Source organism: Lagopus leucura, unplaced genomic scaffold (genome assembly GCF_019238085.1).
Source record: "Lagopus leucura isolate 7727_CA_CO unplaced genomic scaffold, USGS_WTPT01 Super-Scaffold_100017, whole genome shotgun sequence".
Classification (NCBI taxonomy): domain Eukaryota; kingdom Metazoa; phylum Chordata; class Aves; order Galliformes; family Phasianidae; genus Lagopus; species Lagopus leucura.
Genome location: NW_024962271.1, coordinates 5,716,177 through 5,735,244, shown reverse-complemented (window position 1 = coordinate 5,735,244; position 19,068 = coordinate 5,716,177). Strand labels below are relative to the sequence as shown.

Sequence of the window (19,068 nt, the reverse complement as noted above, 5' to 3'; positions counted from 1 at the left end):
ATTTCAATTTCATGTCTCAAAACACCACTTCTCAAGTGATTAATGTTTTCTCCATTGATTGCAACTGTGCTTGAGTGAAGGTTTCTCTTCATAGTTTTAAACAAAGAAATATTTTAAGGGTCACAGGATTAATGGCCTGATGCAGAGGAGCCTTTCCATTGCTATGGAGGGAAGCAGACAGATTATAAAAGCAAGGTCTTTCCTGAAGTGATGCAAAATCCAAAATTAGAACCTACCTTTGGACATAAATCTTAGTTCCTAGATTTTTCCCATCTCAACCCTTTTGTATTTGTGATTTTTTTTGTTTGTTTGTTTTGGCTCACCACTCTATTTGAGTAAACAGAGTATAAGTAAATAAGAAGGATTTCAGCTTCAGAAATAAGGAAAGCTTGAATGTCTCTTCTCATTAACGCTGGGAGTTAGTAATGGAATTTGACCCATGTTGTCTAAATATGAGGAAACTGTGGATTATCTTGGTGTACCTGTATAAAGATGTAATGGAATTAAAGGGAGTCTGGAGTAATTAACAGCCCAGTGCTAGCATCTGTTCTTGCTTTTCCTTCTGTAATTTTTGTGTCTGCTTGCTACTCAGAAGTGTGGTAGTACTGTGGGCTGGCTTGATTAACTGCAGCTTAAGAGAGTGTGTGTACATCCTTTCTCAGCATTTTGATCAGCCATAAGTCAAGTTACTCTGTGCTTTAATTTCTTTACTTTGTCTACTCACTTAAAATTTCTGAGATAAATAACGGTTGATCACAGGTGTGTTATATAAAATCTTAAATATTAAAATATATGATGGAAGTGTTATTTTTCTATGAGAATGGTTAATTTTACAAGTTTGTAAACTGCATGTGTGTGTTTTTAATACATAAGTTTATATGTCTACATTTGCTCATTGTGAAACTTCAAGTGAGTTCTTGATTCTGATATGAACGTAAGTGAAACTTGCACATCTTCTTATCTTTATTCTCAGTTTCAAATAATTTTCATAGTTTTTTCAAGAGGATGAGTGGGAGTGGGAATGACATGACTAACAGTTTGGAATCCTTGTTGGCTAAATATGAAAAGTGGAATAGGTAGCTATCGTGTAAGCATTCTTTTGAGGCACTGAAGAAGTGGATTGCCAAGTGAGATCATACATATAATCCAGTTTCTTTTATATTGTCATTAAGGGCTATACTCACTCGTCACAATTCAAAGTGAAGTATATTCTGAAATACTCTTGATCAGTTGGATGCTAGTTAATTCACATTTTACAGTGATTTATAACTTTAAACATGTTATTTGTATACATGGCTCAGATACTCAACTTCAACATATTTCCACGTGCCTTTTGAATGTTCTTCTTCCTATTACTGAAGACCATACAGGATGTCAGCTGTTGAAGTCTTTTGCTTACATTTAAAAAAAAAAAACAAACACAACACTAAGTCACTGAATCTGAAAAATATGGGGTAAAAATAATCAAGGATAACAAGTTTGCTTTGTTTAAACTGTGAGTGTTTTAAGTACCTGAAAACTCAGACTGACGTTTGCTTTTTGACTTTATGCAATAATTGTTTTCTAGGCTTCAGTACCCATGAGCCTGTTAGATCTCTGACAGTGTCTTGAATTCAACACACAAATTCAAACAGTGACAGCTATTGTTTTATTGCAATTAGCAACTGCACTCAGTGGAGATGGCAACATGCTGAAAAATTAATTGAGAATTTAACCTTCAAATGAAAAATGTATAGGCCTTATACTTTATTATAATCAGCTTATAGTCATACATGACCTCAGAGATAATTTGAGCTTTTTACTGTTTTAATTCTGTTCAATAAAAAAGCCTTTTTTTTTTTTTTTTTTTCCGCATAGCCCACTGGTACGTAACGTTCATTCAGTATCTATTATCCTGTTAGAATAGCAGGGCTTTTAAGGATTCTTGTTTTTGTTTGCTAAGTGGAAACGTAACAAGATTAACAGCAAAGTCTGTTCTTTGCAGCTTTTAGAACAAAAGCTAATCAGCGCTCCCATAAAACTTTAAAATTTTTATATTCTTTAATTTTGCATATTGTTAGATGCAAGCTGATCCCTAATGTTTGTTTTATTTTCATCTGTCAGAAGAAATGCCAAAATATATTTTGTCTGACTTGAGTTGGCACAATTAATCCTTAGCTGGAACAGTCTCTGACGTTTTCTGTTTGATTAAAGGATCTGATCTGGTCGTGCATATACCAGTCATTTCCCACCAAAAAGACATTTGCTGTTATCTGTGTATTTTAATAAATCTATTCAAGTAAAATTCATTGACACAATTTTTTGTATTTATGCTGTGTGTGGAAGAGAAGAGTGAATAATGGAACGTTTAAGCGTGAAAATATCATTATAGTATATTGGCATTTTCTTTTACATTTTTGTTCATTTTTCTTGACTTGAATAACAGCAAAAACAGCAAACCAACCACCCACCAAAACAAATTATTTTAAAACTGATCTATTTTCTTTAATATTAATAGATGAGTAACATTTTAATCTACGGAATTAAATTGCTAAATGACATACATTGATCTGTCTTGGCCATTGCATTAGGCTATTGTGACTGTCCTTCTACAGCTTTAAAAAGCCTTCTTTCTAGAAGGCTTTTCTCATGGATATTTCTGACTTCTGACTTTTCTCACGGATATTTTTTTAGTGTATATCCATTTGTCTTTAAAGTAGCAAACCACAGCTTCTGAAGAACTTCCCTCACATTTTTAATCTGTTAACACTTGGCTTTTTTTCTCACAGGTGTGAAATTTGCATTCTCCATTAGGGTCTGCTTTTGATCTGAAATGTTGAAGCGCTTATGAAGAGCAAGAAAAATTACACAAAACAATTATTAGTGTTTTCATACTTTTGTTTCAATAACAGGTAGCCTTTTGCAAAACCCTTATCTCATAAGTTTTCTGTCAAGGCTGGCTCAAAATCAACATTTCCATTCATATCTGTTGAAGTCCTATGTGCATACTGAAGCTGCCCATGGAGCATTGGGGGGAACAGTGATGAGCACAGCTTCCATCCCCAGTGGGATAGCAGAGTTCTCCTAAGGAATCAAAAAACAAAGCAGATGAATAAAATGTGATCCTTAAGGGAAATGCCCACTTCTCATCCTCTTTTATGAAATCCTCTTTTGTCTGCTGGAGTTGTATAATGATATCAATAAAATATGGGAATAAAAAGGATTCTGTCAGTAGAAGAATTGCTTTTTCAAAAAAGTTCTTGAGAAGATTAATAAACAGTGGTTAAAAATTCAATTGTCCTTGAATTGGAGGAAAGAGATCTGGATGTTCAATTCCTGGTTCAGAAAAACATCATTTCCAAAAGCCTGGATTTTCACTGGAAGCACACTGAGGCATGCTGCTGTTCCTTTCTGTACGTGTCCTTTGCATAACTTGACACTTCTATTCTTCTGAGAGTTAGTTCTCTTCCATGGGGCACTGCAGCGCACGCTTTTCTGCTTTCATATCCTGGTGGATCCATGTTCCTGTGTGCTTGTAAGCTTTGTATGTTGTAGAAGCGGAAGTAGAAGCATTTATACATGATGCCTATATGTATTTGCAGGTGTTCTGCCCAATTTGTTTCAGAGTTATGAACAAGAAAGTGAGATGTTCTTACAGTGAATACAACCCTTACAGTGAATATATCCCATATATTTTTCTAAATCTCCAACGCTAAGATGACTTTTACAATTAATTTCAAATTACACAGTTCTCTACCCAGGCAACCACAGGCCTAGGGCTAAATATTCAAAATGTCAGGGTGTTGGGAGAATTTCACTCCTAATTTGAAATAATGCTATTAACCACTGAATTTATCCCATCCCATGGATATTTCTTATTTTTGTACTTTACTCTTCATATATGTGGAAAAGACAGGCGATATTGGCTTGCATTGATTTCATTTGCGGTTTTTTTTTTTTTTTTTTTTTTCAAGAGAGAGCAGTCTTTTTCATCTCCTGCAAGAGTGATTGTTAACTATAGGGAAATTGTCTCAAACAGTAGGTCAATTAATTACTGCATTTTTAAGCTCCCCTTGTAAAACAGCAATTAACTACGTTTTGGCGGATTTCTTCTTCTGGACTTATCCATTTGAAATCACAGTAACTCTGGGCAGATAACACTGCTTTATTACATGTGACAGATTTTCAGAAGATCATATTTTCCTTTTTAATGAATTCTGGGACTGAGTTTGTTTTTAATTATCTGTGGCACCTTTTTATTACTAACAGAATGAGAAAGTAGTAAACGTAAAGATAGCAATGTGAGTAGGGACTATCGACCCCCTACCAATGGATACTAATTGGAATGGATCTCAAAGTCCAAGTTTTATACAGTGAGATAAAAATTGTAAATATTTACAATTCATCAAGTGTGATTCTAATTTTGAATTCTCTTATTCCCTTTTCCTTTAAGGTTTCATTTTTTATTTTTATTTGAAATGAGTAAGAGTTGTGAGTTATTCATGTAGTCTCTGTGTAGAATGCATAGTTGTTGAACAGGGCGGAACTTGCAGCAACGTGGGCAGGAAGGTTAAAAAAAAAAAGAACTCATTGTTAATCTTTCAAAGTTCAGTGTTTTTTGTCCCTAAATGACATTACTTTGAACAACATTTGTTAGTCTGCTACACGCAGAGCTAGACAATTTTAGCTGGTTGTCATTTACTTCACAGGTATTTTGTGGTAGGAGGATAATGATCTTTCAAATGATGTCGTTGAATGGACAGGAAGATTCCGGCCACTCAGGCTCAAAATAGATTAAAAAAGGTTTCATGAGATTTTTCCATTCTGATAGCCTAAGTAGCACATCACATCCAAAGTATTTACTCAAATGCTTGAAAGATTTGTCCAGAGTAGGAAGAATAAGGAGACAATTTGAGTGGTGTGGGATATTTGGAGTATTTACTTTTGTAAATAGCCGTTTGTCTCATTAGCATCTCAAATGGTCTATCAAAGTGCGGTTCAGTCGACCAACAGAATAAATACAACATTATCCTTTTTTGTTGCTGAATATAGGGCACCAAATGTTTGCTTATGTGGTCTGGTATGGTCAGTGCTGTAGCTCTTTTGACTACAGTGGAATTATACCAGCCTGGCCCTGTGACCCTAATCAAACTGAATAAGATGAAAGGTTTGGGAGAAAAGAGCTCAATCTCTACATAATAAGATCTTTATAAAGTATTATGGGATTAGGTCTCTAAGGAAAGGAGAAAATACACATAGTGCCATTTTAATCAGGCACATCATAAGAAAGGAGGCATAGAGCATGATATTAGAGAAATGTTTTCTAGAGATCAGTGATAAGACTAAGAGAAATTAAATATGTCACATAAATGTAAAATACAATGTGATTTGCCATACAAGAGAATTTGGTACCTTGACTTCACATAAGAATTGTATTTTTCTGCATTCCCAGTGATTCATACATTTTTAGCTCTAAGGAAATCTGTGCAATAGACCAGTCTTATAAATAACTTTGGTTTTGAAGGCCGTGGTAAACACAAGTACTGTTTGCCTTTACATTTATTAGAAGTTTACTAATTGAGTGATTTCTGTATTCCCCCAGTTGCCTAATACAGTGGCTGCTTTGTTTCCACCAGGGATTAGAGATGTCATGCTGTACGTCCATCATGGTGAGATTAGCACTGAATACCCTGCTTGACACTTCAGGGACTCTTACTGGTGATTCTTACACATCGGAGAGCAGAGGTATTTTTCTGAATATGGAGCGGTGAGGGAATAACCCAAGGGCAGTGGATTATTTATTCTTCAAATTTGTACGCTTCCATTTTTCCCCTTGGTATTAAGTATTTATTGTTAGAGGTCCCCTCAGTAGTGTCTGTTTCATGTTTCTTGGATGTACAGAGCTGACATACTAGATTTTTTTCCCTTGTTTTTGTTCATAGCTGTGCTAAGAAATAACATCAGGAGCGAGTGACAATTCATTTTGATAAGCCTCACAAATAATTAAATCAAGAATTCAGTTTTAGTGCCAGTCAGTCTTTTCTTGATGTCATTGTTCTTTTGTGATGTTGGCCTTTTATTCTTTTTTTTTTTTTCTTTTTACTTGTATGTACCAAAATAACGATGAATGATTTCCTGATAGAGGATCATGACAGGAGAATGCAGAACAAGCAGTGTTTATGCTGCTTTTCCGTCAAAGGCTGGTGATGATGTGGCAGGTTGAGTTGTTAGAAGAAACAATTATTTTTTCTGTTAGAGAATTTGTAAAGAGGGAAGACGTATGGATCTTCTACTGCCTCTGCAGGACTTTGAATAAGACAAGGGAAGGGCATGGCAGCCAATGCTTCATTAATGCTACTGGTTATCATAGATAAATGTTTCCTAGATAGCTTTTAGTAAGAATGTCCCAGAACATAGGAAACAAAGTATTTCTGGTCCCTCCACTCCTTGAAGATTTTTATTGTACTGAGCAAGGGTAGCAGAAGGCAAAAAGTCAATTTACAGTGCATATTTAACTGTCATTCAGTGCTCTGTGTACAGTGTGGCTTGATGGGGGTTTTGCTGTCCTTCAGCTTCTGTGCAGTAACTCCCTTGGCTTGTTATCTGCTTGCTGAGAGTGATGCCTGGGAATTAAAATAAATTAGGCTCAGACCAAACTTTTGGGAATTTAGGGTGTGGAAAAGAAGGTGGCAATGCGTACTGATATGCTGCAGGGAGAGAGGGAGGGAGGAAAGGAAGGGAATAAGCAGAGATAAAGGAAAGCTAATGCAGTAAGAAGATAGTTTTTACTCCTGGGCAATGGGAATTGCTTTTACTTTAGAACATAGAAAGAAGGAACAGTATTTCCAATAAAAAAATACTGACAGGTCTCCTCTATACTATATGCACCATTTTGTGTCATTTATTATTATAATCAGCACCTGCCTACAGGGTTTATTATTAACCTTACTAGCAAACACTGTTTTGAAAAGGAATCTCCTGTTTCTCTCGCATATCAGAAAGGGCTCTAGGGGGAGTAAAGCAGCCACTGAAGGTATTTTATCATCATTTTGTTCATTTTCAGGCAGACACATACATAAGCTCTCATGGAGTTCCTGTATCTTGTGCCTTACTATTCTGTTTCCTAAAGGAAACTGAAGATTTTTATCTTTCTTGTAAGTATTTAGCTGACAAGACTCAATAGTCAGCACAAGTGATATACCCCCAGAGTGCTCTGCCTTTCAAGTCGTGGTGATGTACACAGCTACAGCCCACTTTGGGTAGTCTTTAACAAATCAGGATTTGGTCTAATTCCAAATGATAGCACTAGTTTAAAGCAAAAACACGAAAATGAGATCAGCAGAAGAGAAACTACAAACAAGCACACCAAGTTTATCCTAATTGTGACGGGGAGTGAATTAGCAGAAGATGTGGGGAATACATCTGGGTATCTGTCCTAATCTGACTGTGATGATGTTGGGTTTTAGACTGTGTGGCAAGCAGATGTGGAGGCCACCCAGTAGGAATTGGGTGCTCTCACTTGGATAGGCTGTGCCTTTCCTGAGGTCAACATAGACCACATCCTTCACTATTGTTGCAAGTGAGTGTACAGAGGCCAGGTGAGTTTCAGAATGCTCCAGAGGTCATGGCTAAAAGAGGCTGCTGCACCTCCTGGGGGCTTCAGGAATTTGTCAAGGCTGGAAAAAGAGCCTGTGGCACCAGAAGGCCTCAGAGCTGAAAGTACAGATGGACATGTACAGGGACTTGCTGGAGGTGTCAGGAGCTGGAACGAACTTCGGTTATAACAGCTGATTGCCTCTGGCACAGCCCTGACCTCTATCAGTATTTACTGTCTTTAGATATTCTTGCCTTTCCTTAAGATCCTGATTGCTGTTTACAACGATTGTCACCGTGTGCATCTTCTGATGACTTGAAGAAGATGGTTTCCACTCATATGGCCATCAAAGATCAGCAGATCAGTTAGGAAAAAGTATCAGTCAGTCTTACTGACAGCAAATAGGATGGTTTTGTAAGTGCCATTTTAAAGGGACAGATGTATCGATAGAGATATGGGACATGAGGTGAAGTAGAAAGATTGCACCGTGTATGGGTTCTAGGCACAGGGCAATGACAATGACTGGGATAAATTAAGAGCAAGGCAGTAAGAGGATAAGGCTTGGATCACTGAAAATACCTGTCCAAATGCTTTATCATTAGACAAACTCCCATTGTTCTTGTTTTGCAGTTCTGAGAAATTGGAAAAAGGATTTCGTTCAGCACTGAATCAAGCAGATTAAATGAAAATCTTTCTTTTCTCTTTGTTGCAATATAAACAGTAAAAATATATATATATATGTACTTGAATTTCATTTTGAATAAATGCTAGTTTCAAGGCATTGCAAAGGTTTGGTTTTTTTAATTTTAATTTAATTTTTTTGAGAACATTGAATTGAGATGAAGTCTTTTTTTTTTTGACCAAGTAGTTATTGAAAAAAAAAATATATTCTGTCAATCATAATAATCCTAGTATTTTGAGACTATTTGTTCACATTAGTGAGCTTTTATCTTTATAAAATATGTTAAAATACTGCATAGTAATTTTAAATAATGTAGATATTGGTTTCTCTGTAGTAACTTCAGTAAGAGCTCAGGAAATAGTATGGCAAGGTTGCACTTGAGGATAGAGAGAAAAGAGATGTAACGTGGGATCTTTGCAAAGAGAAAAGTTTATAGAGGATGTTGGCTTTTGAATCTTGTTCCTAGTTTAAGCATAAGTGTTGAAAGGCAGCCATGTGTTCAGATATCTGTTATATGAATTGTTCTTAAGGCTAGTAATTTTTTCCATGGGTAAGGCTTCCCAGATTTCTTTTAAGCCATCTGTCGAGAAAAGAGAGCATTAGATCATCAGACATTGTTTTCAAAGCTCAGTAAAATATTAGCTGTTTAACCCTTACTTTGCTTAACTTCTCAGAGTACTCTAAATGAAGGCATTGCATTTTATTTATTTTATTTCACAAATTGAGAAATAGAGGAGAAATCTTAAGTAGCTGAAATATAACAGAGTTAAAACAAGAATATGGTAATTCAGGGCTTCTGGTCTTGTAGTGACAAGAGTGAAAAGTCCTTTCATACAATGGGTAGCATGCTATTGTGGTAATCTCAGTTAAGATAAATTCTAGGGGATCGTCCATGAACAAGCGTGAGGAAAGAGTGATCTAACTCCTCGGGGGTGACTCCAACTTCTCTATTACTGTGCCTGCCACTGTCCCTGTACATGTGAAGGCTTGTCTGCAGAGTTACTGCATTATTTTATTTGCTGAAAATTCAACCGTCTTGAGATCATGTGGTGAATTGAGTTCTTGAGGCACACATTTGCCATTGGTTTTCGCTATCAGTTGTGATGATTTTTTAGTTTGTCTAAGATTAAGTAAAACTTCCTAAAAGAATAAGAAATAGCTATGAGGGGAACACTGTGGAGAGGAAAAGAAGAATCTTAGAAATGGTGATGTTACAAATGTCAGCTGGTCCCTGCAGAGCCCAGATCTAACACAGTACAGTAAGTAGGTAGTATATGTAGTGAACAGACAGTGAAAGATGGTTTATCTTAATGTAGGACTGATTGCTCCTCCAGATGCCATGGGAACACTGTATTGAGGGGATGCATAGCTGGGGGGAGTGGATGAACCCCCAAAAATCTGTGCTGCTATTTGGTGAGACCTGGACAGGCTGAGAGCTATGTGGAGAGCAGTGGTAAAAAAGCTGCTTCATTGCTTTGCATTGTAACCTACTATAGGGAACTGCTTTAGCAGGGGTTGAGCTGTTCCAACGCCTGCAAATTCTGTGATTCTGTGACACAGAATCTGGTGTCTGGCTGGATTAGTCTCTGCACTATGAGGCATAAGGTGGAGAAATGCCAGGAAGGCAGTAGCAATGACATGCCTCACTCTGGAGGTAATATCACAGAAACACAAAAAGAGAGTTTATTCTCCCAATCATACAAATAATCTGAACATGACCTATTATGATAGTTTGGATCTCATAAAACATAAATAATTGCAGTCCACTGGTTTGCGTGCCCTCATAGAAGTGATTTTCTCAGTAAAATAGTAGACGTTTCATTGTAATGTCAAGAAAGAAATACAGTTTTGAAAAGGCAGTAGATGTAATAATTTTAAACTCCCCTGTGATATGTCTGGGAGTATATTGGACTATTAAGCAGTTCCTTCTCCTAATAGGGCCTCTTTCCTTGAACCTGGCAGTGAATCTGAATTTACCATTGACAATGGGACAACAATATTTAGGTTCTGAATTGTTTCTTGGGTAATCTTGGGCAAAGCTTGCAGCTGTAGTTGCAACTTTAGCCAAGCTGTGATAGTATTTAAAAGCACAAAGTGAGCAGGAGGTAAATATTTGACTTGTGAAAAATGTGCTGGTTTTTAAGCTGTGAGATGCAGGAAAACTAATAGCTGCTGAGATTAAAACCCATCTCCTCCTACCCAGGGACAGCTCTCACAACCATAGGGATGCTGGGGTGGCTCAATTCCTTTCCTGGAAGGACCAGAAAGGTAGGATAGTAAATGATGACTTGCAGCATTTTTTATGGCCTATTGTACAAGAACAGTGTGTTGAGAATGTCCTTGGTTGTCATCAGTTGTTGCAGAATGCTGTAAATCATCCTTATTTTACTTTATGAATTGTAGAACTATCATACATTTCATAGGTATCTGAAGACAAGATAGTAAATTTCAGGTGTTTTTTTTTTTCCCCCATGAATTTATAAGAAAGTCTACAAAATAGCTTCTTAGGCAGTTGGAAAAAATAACTAGATATGAAGAGCCATACATTGTCTTTAGTTTGTGCAAAAAACTCCCTCTGACATCAGGGGCAATAGGTGGTCCATAAAATAATTATTCAGTGGAAAATGGAGGGAAATATAAAGAAGAGAGTACTAACTAAGGCAGAATATAGGAGATGGAAGTGAATAAAGCTGTTTTCCGGTGTCTTTTTTCTTTGACGTGTAAAAAGAAGAAATCTTCAAAGCAAATTTTATATGTGTAGGTTGCTCTGAAATTAATGCATCCTATTTGTTTCCATGGAAACTGCAACAGATACAAAGAGCACAATAACACTATTTGATAGACCAAATCCTCAGCTACAAAGCAGTTTTTCAACATAATTATTACCATTAGTTAAGCATTTTTGCCAGTGATGAACGAGAGCCTGCATGCCCTGCTCATAAAAATCTGCATCAGTGGAGGTGACCCACTGTTGCCACTACCGAAATGCACCACCCATCACTTCACTGTGCTCACCACCATGATTTGGTCTCCATATATGTTCAGGAAGTGTTGGTGAATGTCAATGGGTGCCATTTTTTCCACATAGAAGAATTCAGTTCCACATTTTTGCTTTATACACACTTCCATATCAGATGCCATTCCGTCAGACTGCCCCTCTGCTGCCATCTGTCACATGGCAACAAAATATAACGGAGTACTGGGGGGAATGTTCAACCTCTACTGCCATACCACCGACATCTGCCTCTGATTTTGTGGACCAACATAATGAAATAGGAGGCATTATTTTTGGAGCAGCCCTCACATTGGATATTTTCTTAACCTGATAAGAAAAGAACAAATGCATAAATCATAATTTTTCTCAAAATAGTTGCCACATTCTTTTAGAGACATTTCTGGTGTACTTTGAAAGAGCAGATAATTTGTTTGGAGAAGCTTAATGTTATTCCTAAGGCTGTACACATCTTTATATAAAATTCATTTAGATATTTCTCATGTTTGGGCATATAATCTAGCCATAATGTTGGAAGAAAGTAACCAGTATGATATTATACTGTGAGCACGTTAGAAAAGTTGAAAATCTGCTTATTGCCTTCAGTTCAAAATCTGATCCTACTTAATTGTTAAAACTCCTGGATAGAATTCTGTGGAATTTGTGTTTCTGCCTAGGACCAGATGTACCATCGAATGCTCACTGACACAAATGTGTTCGAGCTCTGTTTTTAGCCCTCTTTATACAACTGCTTGTTTGTAGGTTTTTCCTGTTAAAATGCCTTTCTAGGAAACATCTGTTATTTCGGAGAGAGGTCAGACAAAGGGAAATACCTGCAAAGGTTAAAGCTAACTTTGCATTCTACCTTGTTGTAGAGGTATAGAGAGATATACTGTTAGGAGTATATTCTGTGGCAACTCAAATGATTTGTGTATTTTCTTCCTGCTTTTTTCCAATTATAATGGCTGTGATCTATACATTTCATGCACAGTCATAGAATATAATAGCATAATTTTTATGCAAGGACATAGTGTTGCCAGCTGAAAGTAGTTAGCAGTTTGTATTACAAATATATCTTCCAATTTTCTTTGCTATAATTGTGATGACATTGAGCTAAAATATCCACATTCTGCTAATAGTTACTTACAAAAAATGGACGTTTTGTTTAGCCCTGAAGTACTATTCAGATGGTCTGCAGATAGTAATGAAAAAGACCCCTAAACTGCAGTGCTTCTGCGGCCTTTAAAAACTTCAGTGCATAAAATTGCTCAATTTGGAGGAGCACTTCATTATGAAAGAAGCAATTTAAAAAAAGAAATCCAGAAAGTTAATAGGTTTTAAAGAGTCTAATGTACATTCAGTACCTTCCTGTTATTAGATAATTTTAGTTAGCAGGTGAACACTCGAAGTCAACACTTAATTTAAAAATAATACTGCAATAGGAAAGGAAAAAAATTCAGACCTCATAAGACAGCTTCTCATCAAGTTGTGTTTCATCTACTGGGCCAATGGTTCTATTCATCAGAGGAAACTATAATGTTTTATCTTACAATTTTTTTCAGAATTAAAAGCTTACGCGCCCTTGCATCTAAAGACATAAAAGGCACCACAGCAAAAGGTATGTTGGTTTTGTAGTTGTACAACTCAATTAGAGAAGATTAATCTATGAAAACAATGAGATCAACATATGTTAACAGAGAAACCAGAACCACATTCTGTGGTGAGGCTTTCTGAATCATGCGGCTGTGTTTTCAAATGGTTTTCAGTTAAAACGTGGCTGAGTAGGGGGAGAAGAAGGGAAAGAAAGCGTTCAGCGAAGAATGCTTTTCTTCTTTGAAGTGCCCAAGTGCTAACATAATTACAAAAGGGAACAATAAGATTCTTAATATGCAGTGACAACATGGAAGGAAAAATGCAGAAGAGAACAGCAGCTGAGACAGTCTTTAATCAGGGTCCCTTAGAAAGTCCCAGAAAAAGACACAAGAGGTCTGATGAGACACAGCTGCACTAATCCTTGTATTAAAAAAAATATTCAGAAAGAAGGGGTTATGTTAATGAAAGATTGATAATGCAAGACACAGTTGGCTGGAGAAGATTAATGTATTAAAACAACCACAACAAAGGATCCAGCAAGCCTCCTCCAATTGTGCAACCACATCCTGCGGGGGTTTGTGCGTGCGGCGGTGCACAAGCCCACTGCTCCCCGTGCAGTTGTTGTGCAGGCTGTAAGACTGTGGAGGTGTCACACTTACAGGCAGTGACCTGGGATGTTCTATTTATATATGCATTTAGCCAGACAGTATGCAGCAGAAAACCGGTTTTGGTAGAAATGTAATTGAAACCAGAATATTCCTCTGAAACTTTTTATCTAAAGCAATGAGGATTGATGGAATTGATAGAATTCCTTTTCTAGAGAGTTCTCAACTGAGTTTACCCAAGATATTCTTCTTTGGGCTGTATGTAAAACCCAGCAAGCAGCTGAAATACTAAAGAGGAAAATTCACATTCCTTCAGTTTACACTTCTTTTTTTTTTCCCCATGGCATCGAGCAATGCGGGTAGGCATATAGCATATCACACACAGGCTGAACTGCCCCGTTCTTCTGTCAGGTCTTTAAATAACTTGGATGATGTCCCAGAGGGAAGTGTGAGAGACGCCCTGGTGGCTTGGCGTGCCCAGCACACTGCTGTCTCCCTGCGCTGCTTGGCGCTGCGGCTGGCACCGTGCCTGCAGGTTGTTCCTGAGCAATAGCGGGGTCCTGCCCTGCGCTGAGTGAGAATTCCCCACGTGTTGGCTCAGCAGTCTGGGCGTGATGGATAGCGCTGCAGCGTACTTTTTTACGGGGATCATTAGGACCAAATACTTCTCTTCCACCTATTCATCTAACTGCCTCCTTTAACCTGAGAGCACTCTAAGGCTGATCTGCAAAACCTGGGCGAACCTGGAACCTTACCAAAATAATAGTCTTACAAATTTGTTTTTTTTCTTACATTTAATATGATCTGTCTTGCGTGTAGTGAACACCTGCTTGCTTCTGCATTGCTGACCTTGCCCTATTTGACTTTAATTTGCAGCTTAATTTACCACTGACATTTTCCTTTTCTAACTCTGTGTTTTCATTCAGTGAATAGCCAGTGCCTCTGGCAGTGTTTCACTGGTTCCATGGCTTAGTGTAGTTTCCTGTAATGCTTCCTTCATCTGCAGGACACAAATCAAAGACAATTGCAAATAGTTGGAAATAGTTGGTAGCTTTTTTTTTTTTTTTTTCTTAAAAGGGAAAATCAATAGCTGAGTTACTATTTGGCTAGTTTTATAAATAAAGCAGAGTTTTCAAATTCCCATATGTTTCATGAGACATTTTCCATGTTCATAAAAAAATAGCTTAATGCAAAACAGAGGTGTTTTTAGGCACTAGATTGATGCACCATAACTGACCTAAGATTTCCTGGCAAATATCAGATGATGATGTTTGTTTAAAGCACGCATCAAGAGAGCATGTGATGTTGGCACTTGATGTGTTTCTAGCACTCCTCCCATTTCCAGAGCAGTTAGAAGCTGCCTAGAGAGTTTCTGGCAAACTTTACTTGAAAACTACCCGTCTGGAGCAGCAGTAATTGATGGTAATAACCCCCTGATTAACTTCTCAGAACACACAAAAAGAGTACGCTATAGGATGTCTTGAAGAAAGGCTTGCAGGGATATCACCTGGAGTGCATTAATCTTCCCTCAGGATTCTTTAATATAGAGTATCTAATCTAAAAATATTTAGAATTCTTTGTACCTTTTTCAGTTATCTTACTGTAAATACGGTGTTATTTATATTACTATCCTAAATAAATTTATTTCACAAAATGTGCTTATAAAATTTACTTTGACATGTACATTAGGATGTTTGATTATATTGCCTGTTGGGTGTTTATAATTCAGGGGAAAAAAGAGTTTTACATATTGTTTTCAGATGCTCTGCTTTGTGTTATTAAGTATTTGGAACTTCACAATGGTAGTGAATTAAGTTTATGTCCATGCTGCAGTCGATTACCGATTTCCAACTGTAGGTATTATAATGCTGGTTTACTTCTGACCCAGCAAAAGTAATTTCCAAACTTCTGTGATGCATAGCACTGTTTTTGCCAAAAATGTTTCATGCTATCTCTATTGCATTTATCTCTGTAGTGATGTATTGAAATTACAGTCACCTCTACAAAGTTGACCTCTCCAATAAATAAATGGTTATATAAGCTTTTTTTGGAACATGCTCCAGGCATCCCCTAGGCAAATTTCCTTCATTATGCTCTTACATCTTTTCTTGCCTGAAGTTCCTCTGGAGGTTTCTGGTCCATCCTCTAGCTTGGAAGGGAACTGTTGCAACCACCAGCTCAGGACAAGCACTGCTTCATCCTGTCTTTGGTTCTTCAACTTTCATAGATAGATGTTCAGCTGCTGAATGAAAAATTGTGGTTCTGATGTCTACCAGGGTCCTTCAGGATAGGAGATGATGTTGTTCATCCCAGAATTAGGAGGTTGCTCATGCTACCCTCAGGTTTTGTACACTTAATAAAATCAGGGATCCACTGAAAAAAAAGCATGCTGTGCTAGATCTGAATTTCCTTCCTCCAAAGCTGGAAGTGTTATTCCTGAAGTCCTGATTATCAACACAGTACTGGAATTTCAGAAGTCTGATAAGTACTTGATCACAAAATGTTATGTGTGAGCATGCCTCTTTGGGGATGCACACTTACTGCATACATTATTGTGGTAAGGCTATTCTGCAGCATTCAGTGTTTATCTCTCGTTAATCAGAAGCCTGTTACTAGACTTGTATTTATGGTGAGTTTTAACAAACAGAAGTGGAAACTTTATGGGAACTTTTTTCAGAGAGAGAAATGTTTGAATCCAGAGTGAGGTTCTGCACAAACTGATGAATCCAGCTCTGTGAACCTTCCAGAATTACAGGAACTTTCATGATCAGTGTTCTAAATTAAGATTTACATGAAGCTCCGTATAAATACAAATGTGTTGAACCCAGTGCTAACCTTAAAACAAAGTAGCTACAAGGAAATAATGTGGTGATGGCTGTTCTACCAACAAACTGATCCAGAGCTAAATGAAAGCCCCTCCATTCACTTTATTAATGAACACAGCTTCATTTAATGGCACTATGGTGGACAACAGCGGTGTTTAAAAGGCAATAAAATCAACTAATGCTTTCATTATAATAATGATAACTGCATCAAAGGGACATCCGTACTCAGCAGAATGTCTCCTGTAGTGCATAAACATCACCACCACAGGAGATGCTTATTGCTTTAGACATGCTCCCTTTGATGTATTTATCACTCAAATGTATTAGTTCTGCTTCACAGTTGTGTGCAGAAATAGCACTAAGGAAGACTGTATTTTACATGAGCTGTACATAGCATCGTAACCTTTGCATACCAGGATCAATAAATAAAATTAAGTCAAAACCATTTAGTCAGTAGAGTGGATGTTGACTGTTCATGGCAGCATTGAAACTCCAGCTGCCTTCATATTTGTGTCATCTAGAAGAAATACAAATTCTAACAACATCTAATTATGCAAAGATGGTTTTTCTTATAGGAAATATTTTCTGTCATTAAAACTGAATTAATTAGGTCATGCCCTCAGACGAAAGAATAATGAGCTACACTGTGTGTGGTGTGTGCATATTTATTTTGTCTAAAAGTTACTATTCCTTCTGCGTTGATTTTGATAATGTGATTTAGATAATTATGTGCCATGCAGATTATTTTGCATCAGATGCAGCTGAAATAACTTCAGTTATGTTGTAGTTTATTAGTACATAGTGTCCATTAATGTGCATGTATAATTACGGTTGATGTTCTGCATTCGCTTCAACTATTGAAAGAAAAAAATCTCTAGCTTCCCGAAAATAACTGAGATTGTTTATATGGAAATAATATTAACATTCAAGTCACATGCATGTAGACTATATAGTACAAAACTCTTGTGGCTTCTATCTTTTCTTAAGCCATGCATTTTAGATGCGGAACGTGGCAAGCCACCTGCTAAATTATCAGAATGCTTGACTCTGTGTGTGGTATTTTGCATCTTTTAACAACTGCACAACTTCAGGCTATAGGTTTTTTTTTTTTCTTTTTTCTTTCTTTATTTTAACTTTGGCTGTAGAGGTATGGAAGGATAGAGAATGATAACCATATGTGTGTTTGTTGGGAGGGGAAGAGGGGAATTTTGTATCAATATAGCATAAGCAGATTCAGTCTTGTTTGGTTTAGGATTCCTTAAAGTAAGATATGTAATCATAAAAGTTATAGGTGTGTTTTTGATGGAGCTATTTTGTATGTTAAAAAAAGTGTATTATGCAACTACTTAATTTGTTGGTTCTTTAGTTTTCTTTCAGTACAAAATGCAAACGTTGGTATATTTGTTTTCACCAACACCTTGTAGATGACCGCGCTCTGAGCTGGCAGATGCTGGAACTCCCTTTCCAGACTGACAGCATGCAAGTTGGCTGCTTGTGTGTGCTACAATGCATTACCTGTCATGTGCGCACTCACTGGTGAAGATTTATCCGTGTGCTCTGCCTCATTGAAGTAAACCTTTGGTACTGCACTTTGCTAGTGTGAATTCCTAGAAACACGTCCTAAGCAGTGGCTTGCAGCTCTTTTATGGGAAATGCCTTTTGTGACTGATAGTGAGGGAGTATTTAAACTATCTCCAGCCTGTCTGTCAAGGAGTGTTTACTCAGGAAAACCTGTCGGTGCCGTTGGTATTATTGTGACAGGGACAATTAATAAGAAATGAACCACTTGCATTATTGAAAAATGTTTCTGCGTACTGAAATGTTGACTAAAGAACATTCTTTGAGTGGGGATTTTAGAGATGGTAATAACTTGACACATCATGTTATTCTTAATGTGCAGTGTGTAATCATTCGAGGAACAAATGCTTATATAGAAATGGACTATATGGGGTACGATACACAGATTGCACAAAGTAGAAGAAATTCCTTAGTCATACCCTTTCCAAAGAGATCTTTCTTCTCCTTACCTTCTGGTTTAATTTCTTAACATCCTAAGTTTTCAGTAATTGCTAGGTAATATTGACAATTGATTGAGTGTGGTTCTTACAGTGTTATATTGTTGATCTTTTATTTATAACTAATCAGATGCTTAATTATTTATTGGTTACATTTCATGTCACATTTAATAGGGTGATGTCTGGGCATAGGAGATTGTTCTGTTAATTATACAGGGAAATCTTGTTTAAAGGAAAATAGCTTGACTAGTCTATTTCTTTCAAGCTATTACTCTAGTCATACTAAAAATAAGAATTAGGGAGAAAGATTGTCTTCTGAGATGCACGTGTTTTTTATAAGAGCGGGAAAAGGAAGGTCTCATTATTTACTTGTCATTATTATAAACCAACAAGTATGATCGTTTGCATACAAATGCTTGTTGACTTGGGCTTCCTTAATGCTAGAATACATGGTGTAATATGCATATCAGCTGCTGATTCCCATCAAGTCTGTCAAAAAAAACCCACCCTTGTTTTATGTGAATTTAATCTTCCTACTTGCCTGCTGCTACTCAGCGGTGATGATTGTAATATTTAGAAAAACTTTACCTCTGAAGTCAATTAGATGTTGTTCTGGAAATACACACTTTGAAGGGATGGCAAAATTCCAGAGTTAAGTCTTGCACCCACTGAAGTCAGCGCCAAATGTCCAGCACAGCCTTCACAGAGCTTCAGGAGCATCAGGGTTTGGTACAGCTGTTTGAATTCAGCACAGCAGAGACTAATGGGATGGGGTTATCTAAT

At 37.0% G+C, this 19,068-nt stretch overlaps 1 long non-coding RNA gene across 1 annotated transcript in view; it reads left to right on the top strand.

Moving 5' to 3' along the window:
• Positions 1–12,807: 12,807 nt before the first annotated feature.
• LOC122183287 overlaps positions 12,808–19,068 on the top strand; it is a 78,775-nt gene continuing 72,514 nt past the window's right edge. The window contains exon 1 of the long non-coding RNA XR_006180197.1: positions 12,808–12,865. This is a non-coding gene — a long non-coding RNA (uncharacterized LOC122183287). The remainder of the gene's footprint in view (positions 12,866–19,068) is intronic.